The following is a 23,358-nucleotide window of genomic DNA, read 5'->3' on the forward strand; positions in this document are numbered from 1 at the left end:
AAAGTTTTCATTGTTTTTGAGCTTTGGGTAACGATTATTGGTGTTAGAATTTCCAATCTACCGATTCTTTTAAGGTAATTTTGTAATCCCTAATTTTGTCTAAGTTCGGTCGATTTTGGGTGTTAGACTAAATTGCTAAAATTAGTTTAAGGCTTTTGTGTATAGTGAATTCCTATACACTATATAAGCCATGGTTTGTTGGATTCAAATATCAAAATTTCGATTCTATTAGTTGTTGAAGTATGGGCATAAACCTTAAATTTGATGGGTTAAGTTAAATTGGGGTTTTAGGTGTTTAAACCCTAAATTATTAACTTGTGGATAATTGCATTTAGAGTGCTAAGTAATCCTATGTTATCTATGGGTTCCAGAGAATATGGGTAATTATGGGGTTAGGTCCTAATGTTAATGAGTTCTATAAAATTGGGGTTTTTAATTAAAAACCAATGAGTGTTCTAAGTATTGGTCTAACTAATTAATGAGTAATAAAAGTAAACCCTAGAAACTACATAGGTTGTCATAGTGATGGGTTCTTGAGGTAAACAAAGAACCTATGTGGTGTTTAGAATTAAAAGTGTTTCAATTTAGTTTTAATGTGTTATTGCATTATGAAATGCAGCAATACATTGCAAGTTATTGAATAAGAAACTATAGTTGAGCTTAATATCCGCATAGCTAAAGGTGAGTATTCTACTCAGTGAGAAAAGTTACTATGTTTTGAGTATTTTATAAAAATGTCATATAATATGTCGTTTTGATTCGAACCGACAATATGTTGATGATGTGTTTTGGATGATTTCAATATTTTCAAGTATGTTGAGATATGACAATGACGTTTAAGTGATTTGAGATATGAGTATGTAAACATGATTTGAGATATGTTTTGATGTTTTATTGCCTGCTAGGGTTGAGATTTAAATTACACAAATTGTGATGGAGAAAATGATATGAATATGAAAATATATTTTGAAGTGTGCTTTGACTTAGTTTTATGAGTTTTGAAATGAAAAATATGAATTGATATAGATTTCAAATGAGTTTTATTGTATACAGAATTTAAGATATAAAAGGAGAGATTTGTGATTACGAAAATGGCCCGTTGAAATATTTGTGTGTTTTTATGAGAAAATTATGTGCTCAATGCATGAACATGAAATGTAAAAATTTATTGATTTGAGCATGAAGCTTGAACTTGAGTGTGTGAAATGCATAAGACATTGTCATAATTGAGCAAGTACAAGTAATAAGCAGACTAGCTGATCCAACAAGCCAAAAGTTATTCATATTACTTTTAAACTATAGTTATGTTTGATGCCTCTCTCCTCTCTGACAGCAACACGCATCTCCTCTTCCTCTCTGTATCTTCCCTCTCTCTTTCCCTCTTCTTCTCTCTGGCTCTTTCCCTTTCTCTCTGCTTCTTTTTCTCCCTCTCCTTCTCATACTTGTCATCGGAATCACTGCTCCTTTCTCTCTCCAATCGCCGACTATCTCTGCTCCTCTTTTCCTTGTGAAGAAATAAAATACATCAGATCTAGAAAAATAATAATCACATAAAAACCATCCCATCTTGAAGCTTCCGCATATGTTCTCATTTGGGTTAGATTTTCTGATTTTGAGAGGGAGAGATGAAGGTGCGTCAAAGGCTTTGAAGATGGAGATGCAGGATTGCAACTCCTATGTGGCGGAGGCCTCTAGAGAGATAGCAAGTGCAAGAGTTATTAAACGGTGCCGTGTCATGGAATTTTGAAAATTTCAGCTTTATGACACCTTCCAATCAAGATATTGTAAGAAATTACATATGTGTCCCTTAGACACATTTAATTCATTGTAACGGCTGAAATTAAATAATTATCATAACGGTAATTATTTAATTTATTGTAACGGTTGGAATTTAAATAATTATCATAACAATAATTATTTAATATAAGGATTGAATATGATTTATTCCACATTAAGTTATATGAAATCGTAACGGTTTAAAACGGTTTTTATGTTAATTTTCTGATTTATTCTCCTTGATGGGAGGAGAATAATCAGCTATCTAATTGATGATGAGGGTCCCTAGCCTACCTATATAAAGAGCCATGTGTATCTATCTATTGGGACACTTATAGGCACAGGCCAGAAGAACTCTCTAAATTTTGTCTTTTCAGAATACTTAGTGTTGCAGAAAATTTCTTCGTTCTTCGTTCTTCATCAAGCTTGAACAAATTATGGCTGGAAGTATTTATAATTCCGCGGCTTATTTATTTTATAGCATTTTATTTATATATTATGCTTACAGATATACCTCTTCGTCTTTGGTCGAAAAAAATCAGCTGCTAGCGTATCCCGCATCTCGTCTGTATATATCGACGGCTGGGTTCTGCATCTTGCGTCGAAAGGAAGACGGAGACAAGGCAACGAGAGAGAGAGAGAAGAAAAGAAATGAATAAAAAAGCAAAAGAAAAAAAATTAAGAACAATATTTTTATGTTATAAGCAAAGATAAAAAGAAGTTATCGTGGAGTGTTTTTTTATAGGGAAGTAAAAAGTAGTTTTGTTTCCTATATCTAGGAAAAATAGTTGAGAAATTGTTGTGAATGCTAACACCACAACCATATAGATGATATTCCTTTGGCTGCAGGTACAGCAGATGTGAGGATGACCACGTAGCACAGTATCTGAGATATTACGACCAAAGGTCACCGCGACGGTTGTAATTGTTGGATCATGGGTTGTCCATCATTTTATAGTCTTTTGTATTGGCTAGTGTCGCCTATGACACATGTATCTGTGGAGCTATGTCTATTAGATAGACTTATGTATGGTTCTTTGGTGTATACAGTTATATTTATAAATGTATTTTTCTCTATTCAGTTATGTTTATGCTTCGTTGCATGGATATGACTCTATGCATCAGGTACATATTATGGGTTGTGTACCACATGTTTTTTGAGAGACAAGTAATCGTGTCACTATAATGACTCATTTCTGTTTGTATTAAAAAAAAAAAAAAAAAAAAGTCGCCACAAAGGTATTAACGGTGATTCCTAAATAATATCGCAGAACAGAATGTGATACAATGAGATAAAATGCGATAGAAACAAAGGAATCGTCTCCCTGATAACTAGAGAAGAATAGAGGCAAATTTTGTTGGGGATCGAATGGTGGTTCACGTACCTTTATCATTAGAGGCTCAAGCAAAGGCTCGTGTACTTATGTTTTCTCATATGAATCTCGTCTCTGGCTATTGGGGATCCCATTGCCTTACCAACCCAAGATATGCTTATTGGAATCTATGTATTAAATATCTAAAACAAATCTCGAAAGAATGGCGTTTCGCAGAATATATGACTCACGCTCCTTTAGGCTCTTCAAATTTTGAGGAATGAACTAGGTGAGAGAGAGGCAGCTTGTTTTATTTTTTTTAATTTTTTTTTAGGGGAAATTGAATCTTTTCATTAAAACTGTTCAGCACATACAATATCCAATACAACTGAGGGACAAACATCAACCCACACATGTTGACTATACTGGGAAACAACTAGCTTAGCCAAACAGTGAGTAACCTTATTCCCATCACGTCCCACATGATCAATCCTCCAACATGGAAACAAACCTAACAACAGCCTAGTCTCCATTACTATATTCCCATAAAAGCCGCAGCATTCCTCTGAGCTCCCCAAAACCAAAACAACTTCTCGAGAATCACCCCCAAGCTCAATTGAGGAAAAACCCATTTCTCTAGCAAATTCAATAGCCCTCCTAGCACCAATTGCTTTCTGCCGCTGATGGATTCTGAATGTAAGGTAACACTGTGCACATCAAGTGGCAGCTTGTTTTGAAACCATATGGTTAGCTTGGAGAGAAACTTGAGGTACAATATATATATATTCAAAAAAAAAAAAAAAGGGCCAGTATCTCATTTTATTTTTTATTTTTTGTTGAACTGGGTGCTACACGTCCATTGTAGCTTTCCTCAATCTTTTACTGTGTGGCAAGGTGAATGATGGTTGAAGTCCATATAGCCCAACAAAGCGGACGATGGTTGAAGAAGTTTCCAAGTAAATGGAAAATGAAAGAGGAAGAGAAAGAAATCAAGAAAATGAAGACACCGGATTTACAGGGATACTCGCATTCACCAATAGAAAAGGTTCAATAGTGATAGATTATGCTCTTATTCACTAATCTGATTGTGTACAAACGATTTGATTAATTTCAAATGCATTCTAATCCTAATTTTAGGGTAATCTAGTCTTCATTTATCATAAAGGATTTTTATCCTTATCACATACTCTAACAACGACAATCCCTATTCAAATTGGACCAAGAACAACAAGCTTACAAAGCAAATTAATCAAATTAAAGACTAGTACAAATAATCCTAGAGAAAGGCTAGTGGATTTGGTAAGGCTTCCCCTTTCAGAGGCAATATAACCCTGAAGGTCTTTCAACATGAATTACCTTTGTATCAAGAGCTGATTGTGTGTTTTTTTCTATTGAAAAAAAAAACACATACAAGCTATCGGCCTTGAACCATTGTAATAGTAACAATGTTAAGGGAGCCAGCATGAGGGGCAATTTGTCTTTCGATGAATGCAGGTTGCTTTGGAAGAGGTAGATCAATAGTCTCACTTTTAAGCATGGAAATAACAACGGATATAGTTGGCCTATCTTTTGCAAAATCTTGCACACACAGCAACCCGATATGTATGCATCTCAAAATTTCCATTTCAAAGCATGGTTCTCGTATCATCGGGTCTGTTAATGCCACTATGTTTTCTGCATTCCACATTTTCCATGCCTGGAAACATAAAAACAAGATTGAAATTCTTAGAAACAAGCAATGGAAGTTCTAAAAAATGAGGCAATGAGATAGAGGATACTTACAAATCCTAGAAGGCTCATGGCCTGCTCTTCATCATAAAAGCTAGTATTTCTTCTTCCACTAACTATCTCTAGTAACAACACTCCAAAGCTAAAGACATCCGATTTTTCTGAAAATCGCCCTTCCATTACATATTCAGGGGACATGTAGCCGCTGAATTTTAATAATAAGACACATCCAAACCTTGTTATATCAAATATTAGGGTTATTATCTTAGTGAATTTGGCCAAACAAAGGTATACACTTACTATGTTCCAACGACCCTTTTAGTATTGGCTTGATCTTCATTGCTCCTAAAAATCCTAGCCATGCCAAAATCAGATATTTTTGGATTTAGCTCTTCATCCAACAAGATGTTACTTGCCTTTAGATCTCTATGAATAATCCTTAACCTGGAATCCCTATGAAGGTACAGTAGACCTCGACCAATTCCTTCGATGATGTTGAATCGTCTTCTCCAATCTAATAATTTTGGGTTGACTGAATCTAATGAAAATTTTTAAGCCAAACAAGAGAAAGAAAATGCATTCAGATTAAACTTGTAAGAAGAGCGAACATCATGTTTCTAACACAAGTAATTTGATGAAGTCACATCAGAATAGCACGACCAAAGGATATAAATCCATTTTTGCCTCTCGATGTAAATTATTTTAGATTGTAATATTGGAAAATACTAACAAAGGGCATCAACATGAACTAACCAAAGAGAAATGCGTCCAAACTTTTGTTTGGCATGTATTCATAGACCAACATCTTTTCTTCCCCTTCAACACAGCAGCCAAGGAGTCTAACCAAATTCCGGTATTGAAGTTTAGAGATCACCACAACTTCATTCATAAATTCTTCTTGCCCCTGTCCAGAGGCTTTTGAAAGTCTTTTTACTGCAATTTCTTCTCCATTTGACATTTTTCCCTGTAAACAAACAACCAACTGACTACATATTCAAATTATTAGGCAATAACCTTCTACAAGAACAACCATATTACCCTGTATACGGGACCAAATTACCCTGATAGATTAAAGTTGTTTGTTGCACTTGCCAGCTCCTGAAGATTGAATAATGGTAGCTCTTGGAGTAAAACTTGGTTTACATTTTCTCCATGCTTGTCCTCCCTACGATATTTCGTTGCTGAGTGTTTATACAATAGTAGTTAGTAATCTCTATGCAGAAATGTTATAACATTTCTTAGTTCACTGAGCTAATTGGAATTTACATATCATCAATTTTTTTTGTTAGTAATGAAAGAACAGAGAGGAGAAGAGAGAGGATCAGAAGTTACAAAGATCACAGTGACAATTTTACCTTTTTGTTTTGAACTCCAACGCCACAGTAAGTAAGTGCAGATGCCAGTGGATATTACTCCTATGATCACTGTGACTGTGACGATTACTTTCACATTTCCCTTTTTGTCTATAAATTAGAGAAAACATCAAACTAATTCATCCAAAACAATACAGAATTATCTTTACAAGGACTTACTTAGCTTGGGAAGTTGGGTTGTATTGAAATACAATTTTACCAATTTTGCAACATTGACAAATTTCAAGAATAAGATAGAGAGAAAACAAAAACAACCCACCAAGTTCTGAATAGGCCAAACGAACATAAAGATCAGCTCCGTCAGTCGAAAATTCCTGTATGTCAATTAAGCTTCTTGTCCATGTCATACAGCCAATGCCAGAATCATATGCGTAAGCTATACAAGAACAATTCTCCAAGCATTGGGTTCTACAATCCCCATCTAAATCTGAGGACCAATCTTCCAAGTCTGGAACTTTCATCTTCGTCAGTTTCGAAAATCCATCTTTTTTCCCCCTTTCACTGCCATTGTTCATCCTCTCACACTGCAATGGTGTCCTCCTCACACATCCACTAGTCCAATTTCCTCTGTTCCATTCTTCTGTATTCTTTGGCTCAAACCCCCATAAACAGCTGCATATTGGTGAATTCTTTGAATTACAGCTTCCAAATGCCCCACACCTGCCATAAACATCGCACTCAGTCTCCAAAGTTGACCACGTGACCACCCAATCCTCCCCATTTTCGGAATATTTTTCATGCATAATTCCTTGCTCGTTCAAGACAAAATCCAGTCGGAAAGAGTTGTCCAAAAAGGAAAAAGGAAAAAAGGAAAAAGTGAAATAGAATGTTCCTTCTTCTTTATCATGTACAAGACTAAATCCATCACGATATACAGGATTCGTGAACGGTATTCCAATAAATATCCGGCCGTTCCATGGACCACTCCGCCAATATGGGCTACCGTCATTCCAAACCAAAAATTCGGGAAGATTACGAACATCAATACCGGCAGAGAAGTTTCCAATGGACGGATCAGAAGGACTTTTCCATGATGTCAGCTGCACTTTCTTACCCGTTCTAACATCAGTACTAATTTTCATCTTTTCCAAGAATGTATCAGAAGGATGTTGGAAACTCTCCCATATGATTGTCCCTGTAGTGTTTACTTGCAAGATAAGGTTTCCAGAATCTAAAAGCTGGGCACTCGAATTGACAACAGAACTTGATAAATATGATGACCAAAGAACCTTCTTTTGCCCATCTAATACCACCAGATTGCCATCTTCGGATATGGTTAGAATTCCAAAGGAGTTCTTGAGGGGCTTGTCTCTGTTAGCAACCCATATGACAGTGGGCACAGAAATTTGAGCATACCATATCCCAACATAGCGATCGGTTGAATTTGCAGGGCTGAAAAATCCCAGTTTGAAATCACCGCCATTAGAGATTACGGTTTCAGGGTCGATGATGAATTTAGCTGCTGTGATGGTGTCTGTGGCAGAGCCAAAGTTTAAACAAAAGCAAGATAGCAAGACAAGAAGAGCTGACAAGTTGGTATTTCGAACAAGTCCCATTGGTTCAACGCTTCTGGTTTTTGAGAATTCAGATTTTGGATGGCCGGATGCAGATTTTGAAAGCATTATTGATTCATTGCTTCTCTTCCTCTTACCTTTTTCTTTGACAGATATTTCTATCGAAAGCTTTTTTGTCAATGGTTTGAACTTTCTATCACTCAAAACTTTCCGTTTAGACTGCAGGTTGAAATGTTTTAGTGAAAAGTACACCCATCTACCAACTTATTGTTAATGTTAATGTCTAACAAACAATTAATTGTTCAATCTCTTCTCAAACCATCAAAAACAATATCAATGTGCTTCAATGACAAAAATACCATTCATAAAATTATAAAAAAAATTAAAAAAAAACTAAAAGTTATAAAAATATTTAAATATAACTAAAAATAATAATAAATATATAAAATAAAATAAAAAACCAAGACAATTAAATTTTTTAATTTTATTTTTTCTAAAAACTAAAAAAATGAAAAACCAAGGCGATCATTTTATTTTTATTTTAATTGTTTTATTTTTATTTTTATTTTCAAAGCAATTAATTAATTTTTTTCCTTTTTTTTATAAATAGATTTTTTAGTTTTTTTTTTTAATTTCGAATTTATAAGGATATTTTTTTCTTATTGACAATTTTTTAAGGTCATTTTTGTCTTTTATTTATTTATTTATTTTTTTGAGGTGGACATTGACATTATTTTGTTCGTTCAAGGGAGGGATCGACATAATTAATAATTTAAAAAAGACATTGATAATTGGATGATAATTTGAAAAGGAATGCGTACTTTTTTTCAATATTTTAACATGATTACGTGAATAGTTTTTACGCTTCAAGTGTCCACTTGACCATGAGTGCAGCAAATGGTTTGACTTTTTATTAACGTTTAGTTTTTGATAATGTATTTTTAAAATTAATTTGTATATACATTTATGTTGTGTTTTCAAAATGTTTTAAAGAGCATTGGATAAGGAGAGTCCAATATGAGAAAAAGATGAAAGGTAGTTGGTTGTGCCTGTGCGAAGGAGAGTGATGTTTCAGAGTTTTTTCCTAGCAAAGCTAAACTTGAAGAGACTAGATCCAATGTTTTAACATTATTATTATTATTTTTTTTCATGCCGACGTGTCAGCTATTCATAGGAAGGCAAAAAAGACCTTGTTTTTGCCTCAACCTTATAGAAGTTGCTCTCTTAAACAATTGATATAAAGTGATGCTGGGGTGTATGTATTTGTATGTGTACTTTAGTATGGTGCAAAGCACAAGACACGCTCGCATGTGCGAGGCAATGGGATGTAGGGTGCTAGTGGCACCTTGATGGCGCACTTGACACTTAGTAATTTGATCATGACCCTTCAATTTTAGACGGTTAAGATAATTTGATTTGGTGGTTTGATTTATACCATCTAATGCTTCTTAGGCAAATTAGTGGATGGATTTAATGATCATCACTAAAGCAAACTGTAAAGTCAAATCAACTTTAATCTAACGATTGAACTTAAATAATTACGATCAAATAGTTATTAATAAAATAATCATTAATAATTATTTGATAGCAATTTATAATTGTTGACATATTGTTACTATTATAATAACAGTTAAAGACCGCTGGATTAACAGTTAATTTCAAAACTAGGTGACCGTATAATTGTTAGTTTTAACACTAGTCTATTCCAGTCATGTTTTCTACCTCAGGAGCACTTTGATTTTCTGTTTTTTGTTACTTTTTCTAACAGTTCAATACTATGCAAAAACTAATAATATATATAGGAAAACTTACATTTTAGCCTTGCAAAAATGCTCAATTTGTCGAAATATGCATATAATACTCATGTCACGTATCATTTTTCAATTAAAAAATAATAATAATAAAAATTAAATTTAAAAATATTAATACCCCTCCCTCAAAGTCGTCAAGTACATAGACTCCAACCACTAGTTCGTGCCGTAAGAATATTAATTAATTGAAGAATATTAATTGCCGGAGACCCATCCCGACCATGCAATCTGCGATTGAGCGGTTGGAGAAGGTAACATTTGAAGATGGTTTTGAGTTGATCGGAGAGTGCATCATTTGTACGGAAGAAATTATCATTGGGCTCGAACTCACTCGGCTGCCGTGCTCCCATGTCTATTTGATGAGAAGTCTTTTTCTTTATGGTTTTAGTCATCATCAAGATTGGACGATTGAAACCAGCCGCCTTGATTTCCATCAATTTTTTTGAATTTTGAGAGGTTTTGAAGAGTCGAGGAGTCAAAGTCTTCTAATGCGGTTCAATGGGGAAGATGGGTAGGAAAATCCCTCACCTCAATAGATTCTTCGGCTGTGGTGTTAATGAATTTCCCAAAGCAGAGACAAATTATGACATGGGTACCCCCGACTTGCTCTAATCTCAGCCTCTATTACTAGTCTTCCATATCCAATTTCCAAATCAACTACCGTGTTAAACTGAGAAACGTACTCAATGTCATATAGTGAAGAAACAAGGAAAGATTCAAACACGTTATTTCAATCTAGAGCAACAAGTTGTTGGTGGTGTTCTTTGTTTTCTCTTGTGAATTGGCATTTTTGGGATGGCTTCGGTCTTTTTGTTCGTTTTCTTTCTTCTCTTACACGAAGTGCTGCTTCTTTCGGCTCAAGAAGAAATGGGATACACCCAAAGATGTCCACCCCTGGCCTTAGGGGGGTGGCTACCATCCCCAAACACTAATAATAATAATAAATAAATAAAATTTTAGTTTTTTTTTTTTTTTGTAGTTTTTAATTTTTTTTTTTAAAAAAGAATTATTTTTTTAATTAAAAAATGACACGTGACAAGGGTATTATAGGTATATTTTGACAAATTGGACCTTTGAAAAACTTTTTAATAGTTTGGGGATCAAAGTCCAAGTACGCACGCGCGCGCGCGCACACACACACACACACACATATATATATATATATATATATATATATATATATATATATATATATATATATATATACTTACTAGAATAATAAACTAGTAGGAATATGTTTTAAGGTGTTAAATAATTAATTGTAGGTGGTAAATTGTAGTTAGATTAAATAAGGGGTCAAACATTAATTAACAAAAAACATAATTAAAATGAGGTGGAGAAATACGATAATTTATAAAAGATGATGCCTTCAAATAAAAAGGAAATTTAATCTACTATCACATACATGTCAGGCTGTAGTTGGCTATGAAGATATCTTATCCCTTATCTTTGATAAAGAAAAAATCCCCCTCCCCCTTCCTTATCTTTACTTGCCTTTCCTTTCTCTTCTGTCCCTCTCCCTCCCTCTTCCTTTCCTTTCTCTTCCTATCTTCTCCTTATGTCGTGATGTAGAAGTTTACTTAACATTATATGGTAGTGACTTGTACAATGGGGTAGTAATTGAAGATGGTATTAATATGGAGTAATGATATAGACGCTCTGATTAGTTTTGTTTGATATGTTTATTAGGTCAATTCAAAAGCTAAAATTATTACAGGTATTTTCATTGTGTTAATCATTTTAAGAATGTAGAAGTAGTCCATCATGATTAATTGAGAAAATTTCACAATTCACCCTTTAAATTTTAGGGTAGGACGTTACAAGTTTTCATGTAAAACAGTTTTGCACAGGATCAAGTTGGGCACATGGAGGGGAGAATCACAATTTTTGCACAAAAAACATGTTTGGGCAGATAATCCCTTCTTTAGTAATAGGAAGACTGAGACTGATCATAATTTACCAAAAAAATTGATTTAAATTGATTATGAGATTTTTTTTTCTTTTTGCTCACCTCGAACAAAACCAACAAAATAGTAACTACTCGATTCAACTAAACTTGTTCTTTTGTTATATCTACATAATATATAAAAGAACAAAGAAAAAAACTGGGGCAGTTGTATGGCTATTTTTAAACCAAAAAACGTTTCTCTTTGATTGATAAACAAATATAGTTTAAAGGCAAATTGATATGATTCTCCACCGCAAAGCAAAAACAACAGAGCATAATTGGCCGCTCCGAACACCAAAGTTGAAAAGGTTTAGACCCCACCGGCCACCCCAATGCACGTGAGTTGAAATAATGGAAGACGTTGACTTCTCCACGTGAAACAAAACAGGCCGGCCTCAATTGATTGCGGAATTAACAACCTAGAAAAACAGTGGCTTTTATTATGGTTAAAGTCACCTTGAGCTAAGTTGGACGACCGCTGTAATGCCCTGGATTTGGACTGTCTCCGTGTAAGTGAATCTCAGGGAGGGGACCCCACTGGTCATCGGGTTCTTCCCTCTAGAATATGGTTCAACGGAGTCGTTTTGTTCTCTTCAATTTCTTCAAACGCCATTTAGCTGGACGCGTCTCGGAGTCCAAAACAAAAAGGCAAACATATATATATATAGAGAGAGAGGAATGCTAGAGCATCTTCTGGTGTTCTTCTAGTGTTCTCCTGGAGGAAAAAAAAATTACATCTATACCATCCAAAAGGGCATAGATGTAATTTTTTTTTTAATTACATTTATGCCATTCCAGGAGAACACCAGGAGATGCCCTAGCATTTCTCTTTTATATATATATATATATATATATAGTTTCATGTACAGACGAGCACAGTTTTACTTCAGGCTCCAAATTATTTCTTAAAGAAAAATAATTATTTCATAACTCTTTTATAAAACTTTCACACAATTAAGATATATTGGTAGAATTTATGCATAGTGAAAACAAAAAAATATTCTTGCACAACAACATTACACAATTTGTGCACACATGGGTCCCACTCCATGTGTCTTGTGTTGTGCACCAATCACTTCTCTAATGGGAACCACATACATGAGTCATACCAATGTGTCTTGAGTGTGTGAAAGTTGTGTAAAAGAGGTTGTACAAAAAACACACCACTTTCTTGAAAGGGAAATGTACAGATATTTCTTCAAACTATCATTCAACTGTCAATGTCTCCCAAACTACCAATTGTGTTAATGTTCTCCCTCAAATTACTAAAAAATGTCAATATCCCTTTAAGACTAACAAAAAGACAAAAATGACATTAATTTTTTTTATAAGACAAAAATGTACTAATGAAATGAAAAAAAAAAAAAAAAACAAAAAAGTTTTATTTTTATTTTTTATTTTTATTTTTTTTGTATAACTTTTTGTTATTTTATATTTTATATTTTTTTTAAAAAAAATATTTAATAATTTTATGAAGGATATTTTTGTCATTAGAGAGAATATTGACATTTTTAATAGTCTGAAGGAGGGCATTAACACAATTGATAGTTTGGAGAACATTACAATTAAATAGTAATTTAAGCGGATATGTATACTTTTTCCTTTTTTAAAAGCTTTTTTTTTTTTTTTTTTTTTTTTTTTTTTCGGTTTATTTCATTTTTTTAATGGAAGAAATGGGAAAGTTTGTGTAAGCCATTGAGGGTTCTAGTGATGGAAAACGTAAGGTTGAGATACAGTTTAAATTTGATATAAACTAATTAAGTATTATGTATGTATAAAGGTTAACGAAAGTAATCGTAATAAAGAAATGAATTGAACAGGACATGGTGGTAAAAAAGGGTTATAAATTTCAAAATTGGACATTGCAACACACTATAGGGTGTGGCCTGTGGTGGAAATTTCTCCCGCCAAAGCACTAAGCAAAGGGAGTTAGCATACAAGGCGACCGTAGAGAGAAGTTGAGCGGGCCAATTTTCTTGAGACGGTTGATTTCGAAAGAAGTACAACCTATGCTCTAGGGGTTCTACAGAGCACACAAACATAAAAGGAAAGGAAAAGTTTAACAATAAGAAAATAAAGCAAAGCAAAGAAAAGAAAAGAAGCCCATTAGCCACCCATTTTTAAAGTTTATAGTAACATGTAGTGTTTCTATGGATGATGTAAGTTTTATAGAATACTTTCATGATAAACAGAAATGTATGTTTTGCAAGTCAAGTTTTATTAAAGGAGTTAGTGAAAGTTAATTACAAGAAAATGTTTAGCCAAAGGTTTTTTAGGGTTTTCATAAAAGTGTGACAAGAATAACAAATGAACATTTTCAGAAAAAATGAATTATGGATTTTAGCAAGCTGTTATATGTATATATGGCATGAAATGTGCACGAGTCACACACTAACATCAGATTGATTTCTTACTGATTCATTGACTCATCATTTCATCAAATAATAATCAAGATGTTCACAGTCAAATATTAATCATTCATAAACTATAAATAAGGTGCCGATCTCCAATACCTAAACCCTCTGTGTCATATTTCATCATAAAAATATTATATGTCACATTGGTAAGCCAGTACCTCTCTAAATCAACAATAGAATTCACACTTATATAAATTTCACATATAAATTTCACGATGGTACCCACTATAAATATCACATTTTGCATTAGTGTGATCAAAATATAGTTCGACTCTTTATTTGCAGGATTTATTCAAAAATTAACTCTTTTAAAATTTCATAATAATACGACTTATGCACAATTATATACACCAAACTATATTTTATTTTAAAAAACTTTGATTTTGGGCATATTATTTTCATATACACTTTTACTTACCTTAAACTCCTGCACTACTACGACGGGAATTTACCATACCTTTAGCTTGTGTCACTCGTTTCTAAAATTAAAATAATTAAATATCAACACTTAAAATAAAAATACATATTCATCATTCTATAAAATTCTTAAAAGTCAAATTTTCCCCGAATACTGCCTTTTTCCTACATGGCTAAATCTCTCATTTTTTTTCATCTTACACACACCCGTACAACCTTTTATGGTTTCAGCCTTTCAAGGTCGCTGATGAATATAGCGGCTGTGATGGTGTCTGTGGAAGAGCCAAACTCAAAACAAAAGCAAAATGGCAAGACAAGAACTGATGGTGGGTATTTCGAACAAGTCCCATAGGTTCAACGCTTTTTGTTTGTGAATTGTGAGAATGCATATTATGATAAAATCTATTGAGCTTTACTCTTTCATAAAAGACACTTTAAGCGAAGAGGTTTGTTCAAGGCTTATTCATAACTCATGCACCTCCTTCGCAATGTGAGACTCTTAACACGCGCCCTCACGTAAGACACTATTGTCCAAACACTTGTACAATGAGAAAGAAGACCCATCATTATTCAAGACCTTGAAGCTCTGATATCATGATAAAGTCTATTGAGACTCACTCTTCCACAAAAGGCACCTTAAGATAAAAGATTTGTTCAAGACTTATAAAATCTACAATCCAGGCATACAATGTGAGACTCTTAACAGATTATTAATTCGTTGCTTCTCATCTTGATACTTTTTCTTCGATAGATATTTCTATCTAGACCTCGATGTTTTGACTTTCTATCATTAAAGTTGCCTCTTTAGACTACAGCTTCAAATATGTGGATATAAACATCTTGGACGCTTCAATTGGAAAAGGATCTCTCCGTTTTGAAATGAAGAAACCATTCCACACGTCAAATTTTATTATTTTATATTTAAGGGTGCATAGGTTACTAAATTATTTAGAAAATTAAACAACATTTTATTCTATTGTTTAAATGCATTTCACAATAACTTCTTCTTTCGTTTTTTTTTTTTTGAAATAGAATCTTATCCATATCATTTAGATATTTTTTAAAATTAAATGATAACAAAATTAAAGAGGAAAGACAAATCAATTGATAGTTCATGGGGAGTTATCTTGTTTAAGTTGGTAATTACCTTTGTGGAAAGTTTGGAAGTGGTAGTGGGCAATTTAATATGGGCTCAACCTTAGAGGACGGGGACGAACAAATCGAATTGTTGATTTTTGTATTATTTCCTTTATCAGAGTAACCTCTCGAAATACCTTAACGTTATCTTGTATTTCCTTTTGTGCCTGTTCTACTCTAACATTCTAAAGAATGATGGTTAAAAGGAATGAATTATGAGGGACTGGCAGCTTGTTTTGAAACCATATGGGTAGCTTGGAGAAAAACTTGCGACATGAAGAGGAGCAAAATTTACAAGGACACTCACGTTCACCAATAGAAAAGGGCCAATAGCGATACATTATGCTCTTATTCACTAATCTGATTGTGTATAACACTCTATTTATAGAGCTTACAAATGATTTGAATAATTTCAAATGTATTCTAATCCTAATCTTGGAGTAATCAATCTTCATTTATCACAAAGGATTTCTATCCTTATCACATACTCTAACAACTATAATCTCTTTCCAAATTGGACCAGGAACAACAAGCTCACAACCCAAAGTAGTCAAATCAAAGACTTGTACAAATAATCCTAAAGAAAGGTTGCTGGTGATTTGGTAAGTCTTGCCCTTCCAGAGGCAATATAACCTTGAAAGTCTTTCAACTTGAATAACCATTGTAGCAGGAGCTGATTGTGTGTTTTGTTTAATTAAAAAACAAACACATGCAAGCTATCGGCCCTGAACCATTGTAACAGTAACATTGTTAAGGGAATCAACATCTAGGGAAATTTGCCTTTCGACGAATGCAGGTTGCTTTGGAAGAGGCAAATCAAAAGTCTCACTTTTAAGCATGGAAATAACAACGGATACAGTTGGCCTATCTTTAGCAAAATCTTGCACACACAGCAGCCCGACATGTATGCATCTCAAAATTTCCATTTCAAAGCATGGTTGTCGTATCACCGGGTCTGTTAATGCCAATATGTTTTCTACGTTCCACATTTTCCATGCCTGGAAACATGGAAACAAGATTGAAATTCTTAGAAACAAGCAATAGAAGTTCTAAAAAATAATGCAATGAGATAGGGGAGACTTACAAATCCTAGAAGGCTCATGGCCTGCCCATCATCATAAAAGCTAGAGTTTCTTCTTCCACTAACTATCTCCAGTAACAACACTCCAAAGCTAAAGACATCCGATTTCTCTGAAAATCGCCCTTCCATTGCATATTCAGGGGACATGTAGCCGCTGAATTTTCACAATAAGACACATCCCAATTTTGTTATATCAAATATTAGGGTTACTATCTTAGTCAATTTGGCCAAACAAAGGTATATACTTACTATGTTCCAACGACTCTTTTAGTATTGGCTTGATCTTCATTGCCTCCAAAAATCCTAGCCATGCCAAAATCTGATATTTTTGGATTTAGCTCTTCATCCAACAAGATATTACTTGCCTTTAAATCTCTATGAATAATCCTTAACCTGGAATCCCTATGAAGGTACAACAGACCTCGACTAATTCCTTCGATAATGTTGAATCGTCTTCTCCAATCTAGTAGTTTTGGTTTGACTGAATCTAATGAAAATTTTCAAACCAAACAGAAGAAAGAAAATGCATTCGGATTAAACTTTTAAGGTGAGTGAACATCATGTTTTTAACACAAGTAATTTGGTGAAGTACTCACATTAGAATACCACAACCAAAGAATATAATTCCATTTTTTCCTCTCGACGTAGATTATTTTAGATTGTAATATTGCAAAATACTAACAAAGGGCATCAGCATCATGAACTAACCAAAGAGAAATGCGTCCAAACTTTTGTTTGGCATGTATTCATAGACCAACATCTTTTCTTCCCCTTCAACACAGCAACCAAGGAGTCTAACCAGATTCCGGTGTTGGAGTTTAGAGATCACCACCACCTCATTCATAAATTCTTCTAGCCCTTGTCCAGAGGCTCTTGAAAGTCTTTTTACTGCAATTTCTTGTCCATCTGACATTTTTCCCTATAAACAAACAACAACCAACTGATTACATATTCAAATTGTTAGACAATAACTCTCTAAAAGAACAACCAATACCCTGTATACGGGACCAAATCCACCCTGCCCAAGCTTATTTGATTGATGGAAGTTGTTTGTTGCACTTGCCAGCTCCTGAAGATTGAATAATGGTAGCTCTTGGAGTTTAACTTGGTTCACGTTCTCTCCAAGCTTGTCTTCACCATGAAATTTCGATGCTGAGTGTTTATACAATAGTAGTTAGTAATCTCTATGTAGAAATGTTGTAACATTTCTTAGTTTACTAAGCCAATAAGAATTTACATATCATCATTTTTTTTTAATTTTTTTTTTGTAAGTAGCTATAAAGATCATATTGACAATTTTACCTTTTTGTTTTGAACTCCAACACCACCATAAGTAAGTGCAGATGCCAGTGAATATTACTCCTATGATTATTGTGACTGTGACGATTACTTTCACATTTCCCATTTTGTCTGTAAATCAGAGAAAACATCAAACTAACTCATCCAAAATAAAACAGAATTATCTTTACTCTTAATAAGATAAATTTAGAGAGAAAACAAAAACAACCCACCAAGCTCTGAATAGGCCAAACGAACATAAAGATCAGCTCCGTTGGTCGAGAATTTCTGTAAGTCAATTAAGCTTCCTGTCCATATCACACAGCCAATACCAGAATCATATGTGTAAGCTATACAAGAACAATTCTCCAAGCATTGGGTTCTACAATTTTCTTCCGAAGTAGTTGACCAATCTGCCAAGTATGGGACTTTCATCGTCGTCAGTTTCAAAAATCCATCTTTTTTTTCCCCTTCATTGCCATTATTGTTCACCTTCTCACACTGCAAGGGTGTCCTCCTCACACATCCACTAGTCCAATTTCCTTTGTTCCATTCTTCTGTATTCTTTGGCTCAAACCCCCGTAAACAGCTGCAAATTGGTGAATTCTTTGAATTACAGCTTCCAAATGCCCCACACCTGCCATAAACATCGCACTCAGTTTCCATACTTGACCACTTGACCTCCCAATCCTCCCCATTTTCGGAATGTTTATGCAGTAGATTTCCTTGTCCGTTCAAGACAAAAAAATCCTGGTAGCGAGGGTCGTTCGAATAGGAAAAAGTTAAAGAGAATGTTCCTTCATCATCTGTAAGACTAAATCCATTAAGATATGAAGAATTCATTTGCCGTACTCCAATAAAGATCCGGCTGTTCCATGGACCACTCCGCCAATATGGGCTACCGTTATTCCAAACAAAAATTTCGGGTAGTTTACGAACATCAATACCGCAAGAGAAGTTTCCAATGGATGGATCAGAAGGACTTTTCCATGATGTCAGCTGCACTTTCTTACTCGTACTACTTTTCATATTTTTCAAGAATGTATCAGAAGGATGTTGGAAACTCTCCCATATGATTGTCCCTGTAGTGTTTCCTTGCAAGATAAGGTTTCCAGAATCTAAAAGCTGGGCACTCGAATTGACTACAGAACTTGAAATATTTGATGACCAAAGAACCTTCTTTTGCCCATCTAATACCACCAGATTGCCATCTTGGGATATGGTTAGAATTCCAGAGGAATTCTTGAGGGGCTTGTTTCTGTTAGCAACCCATACGACAGTGGGCACAGAAATTTGAGCATACCATATCCCAACATAGCGATCGGTTGAATTTACAGGGCTGAAAAATCCTAGTTTGAAATAACCGCCATTAGAGACTACGGTTTCAGGGTCGGTGATGAACCTAGCGGCTGTAATGGTGTCTGTGGCAGAGCCAAACTTTAAACAAAAGCAAGATAGCAAGACAAGAAGAGCTGACAAGTTGGTATTTCGAACAAGTCCCATTGGTTCAACACTTCTGGTTTTTGAGAATTCAGATTTTGGATGGCCGGATGCAGATTTTGAAAGCATTATTGATTCATTGCTTCTCGTCCTCTTACTTATTGACAGATATTTCTATCAAAGCCTTTTTTGTCGATGGTTTAAACTCTCTATCACTCAAAACTTCTCGTTTAGACTGCAGGTTGAAATGTTTTAGTGAAAAGTACACCCAACTACCAACTTATTGATAATGTTTAACAAACTATTAATTGTTCAATCTCTTCTTAAATCACCAAAACAAAATCAATGTGCTTTATTGACAAAAATACCCTTCATAAAATTATATAAAAAAAAAAAATTAAAAACTAAAAGTTATAAAAATATTTAAATATAACTAAAAAAAATGATAAATAAAAAAAAACAAAAATAAAATGAATAAAATAAAAAACCATATTTTATTTTATTTTTTCTAAAAACTAAAAAAACTGAAAAACCAAGGCGATCATTTTATTTTTATTTTATTTGTTTTTTTATTTGTTCATTTTTATTTTTACTTTTCAAAGCAATTAATTAATTTTTATGTTTTTCTTTTTTTTTTTTTCTAAATAGTTTTTTTAGTTTTTTTTTTTCGAATTTATAAGGATATTTTTTTACTTATTGACAATTTTTTAAGGTCATTTTTGTCTTTTTTTCTTTCTTTGAGGTGGACATTGACATTGTTTTGTTAGTTTAAAGGAGAGATTGACATAATTAATAATTTGATGATGACATTGATAATAGAATGATAGTTAGAAGAGGTATGTATATTTTTTTTACAATATTTTAACATGATTACATGAACATTTTTTACGCTTCAAGTGTCCGCTTGACCATGAGTGCAGCACGTGGTTTGACTTTTTATTAACTTTTAGTTTTTGTTAAAGTATTTTTGAAATTAATTTGTATATATATTTATTTTGTGTTTTCAAAATGTTTTAAAGAACATTGGATAAGACGAGTCCATTATGAAAAAAAGTGGAAGTGTAGTTGGCTATGCCTGTGCGAAGGAGAGTGATGTTCACTACAAAAATCGCATTAAATAGCCACGTGCAGTTTGACACGTGTACAGTGTCGTACACGTGTCAAACATTTCGACACGTGTAGTTTGACACGCGTATTACGCGTGTCAAATGTGCATGTTACAAACTGCACAATTTGACACGTGTATAGTAATACACGTGTCAAATTTGACACGTGTATTTCAATACGCGTGTCAAATTTTTTTTGACACGTGTATAGGAATACACGTGTCAAATTTGACACGTGTATTCCAATACACGTGTCAAAACATTTTGACACGCGTATAGGAATACACGTGTCAAGTTTGACACGCGTATTCCAATACGCGTGTCAAAATGTTTTGACACGTGTATCTGAATACACGTGTCAAATTTGACACGCGTATTCCAATACGCGTGTCAAAATGTTTTGACACGTGTATTGGAATACGCGTGTCAAATTTGACACGTGTATTCCTATACACGTGTCAAACTGTTTTTAATTGGAAAAAAAAACCAAATTCAGTTTTTTATTTAATTAAAATTTTTATTTAATTTTTTAATTGTATTTTTAATTTAATTAAAAATACAATTAAAAAATTAAATAAAAATTTTAATTAAATAAAAAACTGAATTTGGGTTTTTTTTTTTAAAAAAAATAATTTATTTATTGTTTTTTAAAATTTATTTGGGTTAATTAAAATTTTTTTTTAATTTTTGAAATTTTGTAATTTTCGACCACAAATAACGCAACATTTATTTTACCCAAAACCAACACGAAATCATACTACACAAACAAATAATTAATAACATATTCGTTAACAAGCAAATATTTACGAACAAAATAATTTTTAGGGTTTAGGGTTAGGGTTTGTTAGGGTTTAGGGTTAGGGTTTGTTCGGGTTTATGGTTAGGCTTTTTTTTTTATAAAAAAAAAGTGTAGGATTTTGTTTTTTTTCTTTTCTTTTCTTAAGGGTTTAGGGTTAGGGTTTGTAAGGGATTAGGGTTTAGGGTTAGGATTTTGTTTTTTTTTTTTCTTTTCTTAAGGCTTTTTTTTTTAAAAAAAAAAAATGTATGATTTTGGTTTTTTTTCTTTTTCTTAAGGGTTTAGGGTATAGGTTTATGGTTTTATTTGATTTTTTTTTAATACGGGTTTATGCTTTAGGGTTTAGGGTTTAGGGTTTTAGTGTTAGGGTTTCTTTTTTTAGAAAGTGTATGATATTTTTTTTTGTTAGGGTTTAGGATTTAGGGTTCGTTATGGTTTAAGGTTAGGGTTTGGTTATAGAAAATGTAGGAATTTTTTTTTCTTTTTTTTAGGATCTAGGATTAGGGTTTAGGGTTTTAGTTTCTTAGGGTTTAGGGTTTAAGGTTAGGATTTTTGTTTGTAGTGTTAGGAATTTTTTTTTTAGAAAGTGTAGGAAATTTTCTTTTTAAGGGTTTAGGGTATAGGGTTTAAGGTTAGGATTTTTGTTTTTAGTGTTAGGGTTTCTTTTTTTAGAAAGTGTAGGATATTTTTCTTTTTTAGGGTTTAGGGTTTAGGGTTTAAGGATATGACTTTTGTTTTTAGTGTTAGGGTTTCTTTTTTTAGAAAGTGTAGGATATTTTTTTTTAGGCTTTAGGGTTTAGGGTTTGTTTAGGGTTTAGGGTTTAAGGTTTAGGGTTAGGGTTTTTAGGAAGTGTATAATTGTTATTTTTTTTTTGAATTGTGTGTAAAGTGTTTAGGGTTAGGGTTAGGGTTTTTATTTTTAGAACATATATAATTTTTTTTTTTGGGTAAACTGTAACGGTCAATTTTAATTTTTATCTTATTTTATTCGTACCCATTTTATTTGTTTGTCCCATTTATTATTTTCAAAAGTGTCATCGTTGGTTTATAACGCTAAACTAATATCGGATATTGATTGATTCTGTTTGACTAACAAAAAAACATTGTGGTCCATAATAACACATTCAAAAATATCTATATATATAACCTCTCAAATAAAAACTTAGGACAGAAAAAATTAAAAACAAAAAAAAACACAACATGGCAAAAAAGAACATGGCTTTCAAAATACATGCAGTAATAGTGAAAACAAAAACACAAACTATAGCAATTTAAGCTTACACTAATTCAGCAAAATTGAAAAAAAAAAAAAAAAAACAGAAATTTAAGCTTACACTAATTCTGCAAAATTGAAAAAAAAAATTATAACACAGTCCAAAAAACATAACCAATTATCAATCAAGAACAAATGTCCAAATTATTACAATAAAAATTATTACAATATATATATAGTTAGTATTTCATTTACATGTTGAAAAAAAAAATGAAATACAAATTTAAGGGGAAATTTACTCACTGTCGATGGTAGGTATCTCCTATGAATTTAGGACTCCTTCTATATATATATACCTGCATATTCAGATATACATTATGGAGAAAAAAAAAAAAGTTAGCAAATGTATATATATATATAACACTAAATTTATGTGCAAATAATATTAAGAACATATATATAACACTAAATGGTTAACCGGCGACTGAACCGAGAGAGAGAGAGAGAGAGAGCCACTGACCGGACCGGAGGAAAGGGAACCGACGGCCTGCTCGCGCTGCCGGAGGGACGTCCCAGTAGAGAGAGAAAGAGAGAGAAAGAGAGAGAAAGAGAGAGAGAGAGAGAGAGAGAGAGAGAGAGAGAGAGAGAGAGCCGGCTGTGAGAGAGGGAGAGCGAGAGAGCTAGAGGGAAGGTCGGTGAGCTAGAGAGAGAGACAGTCGGTGAGAGGGAGAGGTGACCACACCGGCCGGAAGAGCTCGCCGGAGAGACAGAGAGAGAGACAGAAGAAATGAGAGAGAGAGAGAGAGAGAGAGAGAGAGCCGGCTGTGAGAGAGGGAGAGCGAGAGAGCTAGAGGGAAGGTCGGTGAGCTAGAGAGAGAGACAGTCGGTGAGAGGGAGAGGTGACCACGTACACCGGCCGGAAGAGCTCGCCGGAGAGACAGAGAGAGAGACAGAAGAAATGAGAGAGAGAGAGAGACGATCGAAATGGGTAGCTTCCTCTGGAAGCTACC

The 23,358-nt window shown here is 33.6% G+C and overlaps 1 pseudogene; it reads right to left on the minus strand.

Moving 5' to 3' along the window:
- Positions 1-3,442: 3,442 nt before the first annotated feature.
- Positions 3,443-19,296, minus strand: LOC133868878 (uncharacterized; annotated as a pseudogene).
- Between the last annotated feature and the right edge of the window lie 4,062 nt (positions 19,297-23,358).

Source organism: Alnus glutinosa, chromosome 5 (assembly GCF_958979055.1).
Source record: "Alnus glutinosa chromosome 5, dhAlnGlut1.1, whole genome shotgun sequence".
NCBI classification, from domain to species: domain Eukaryota; kingdom Viridiplantae; phylum Streptophyta; class Magnoliopsida; order Fagales; family Betulaceae; genus Alnus; species Alnus glutinosa.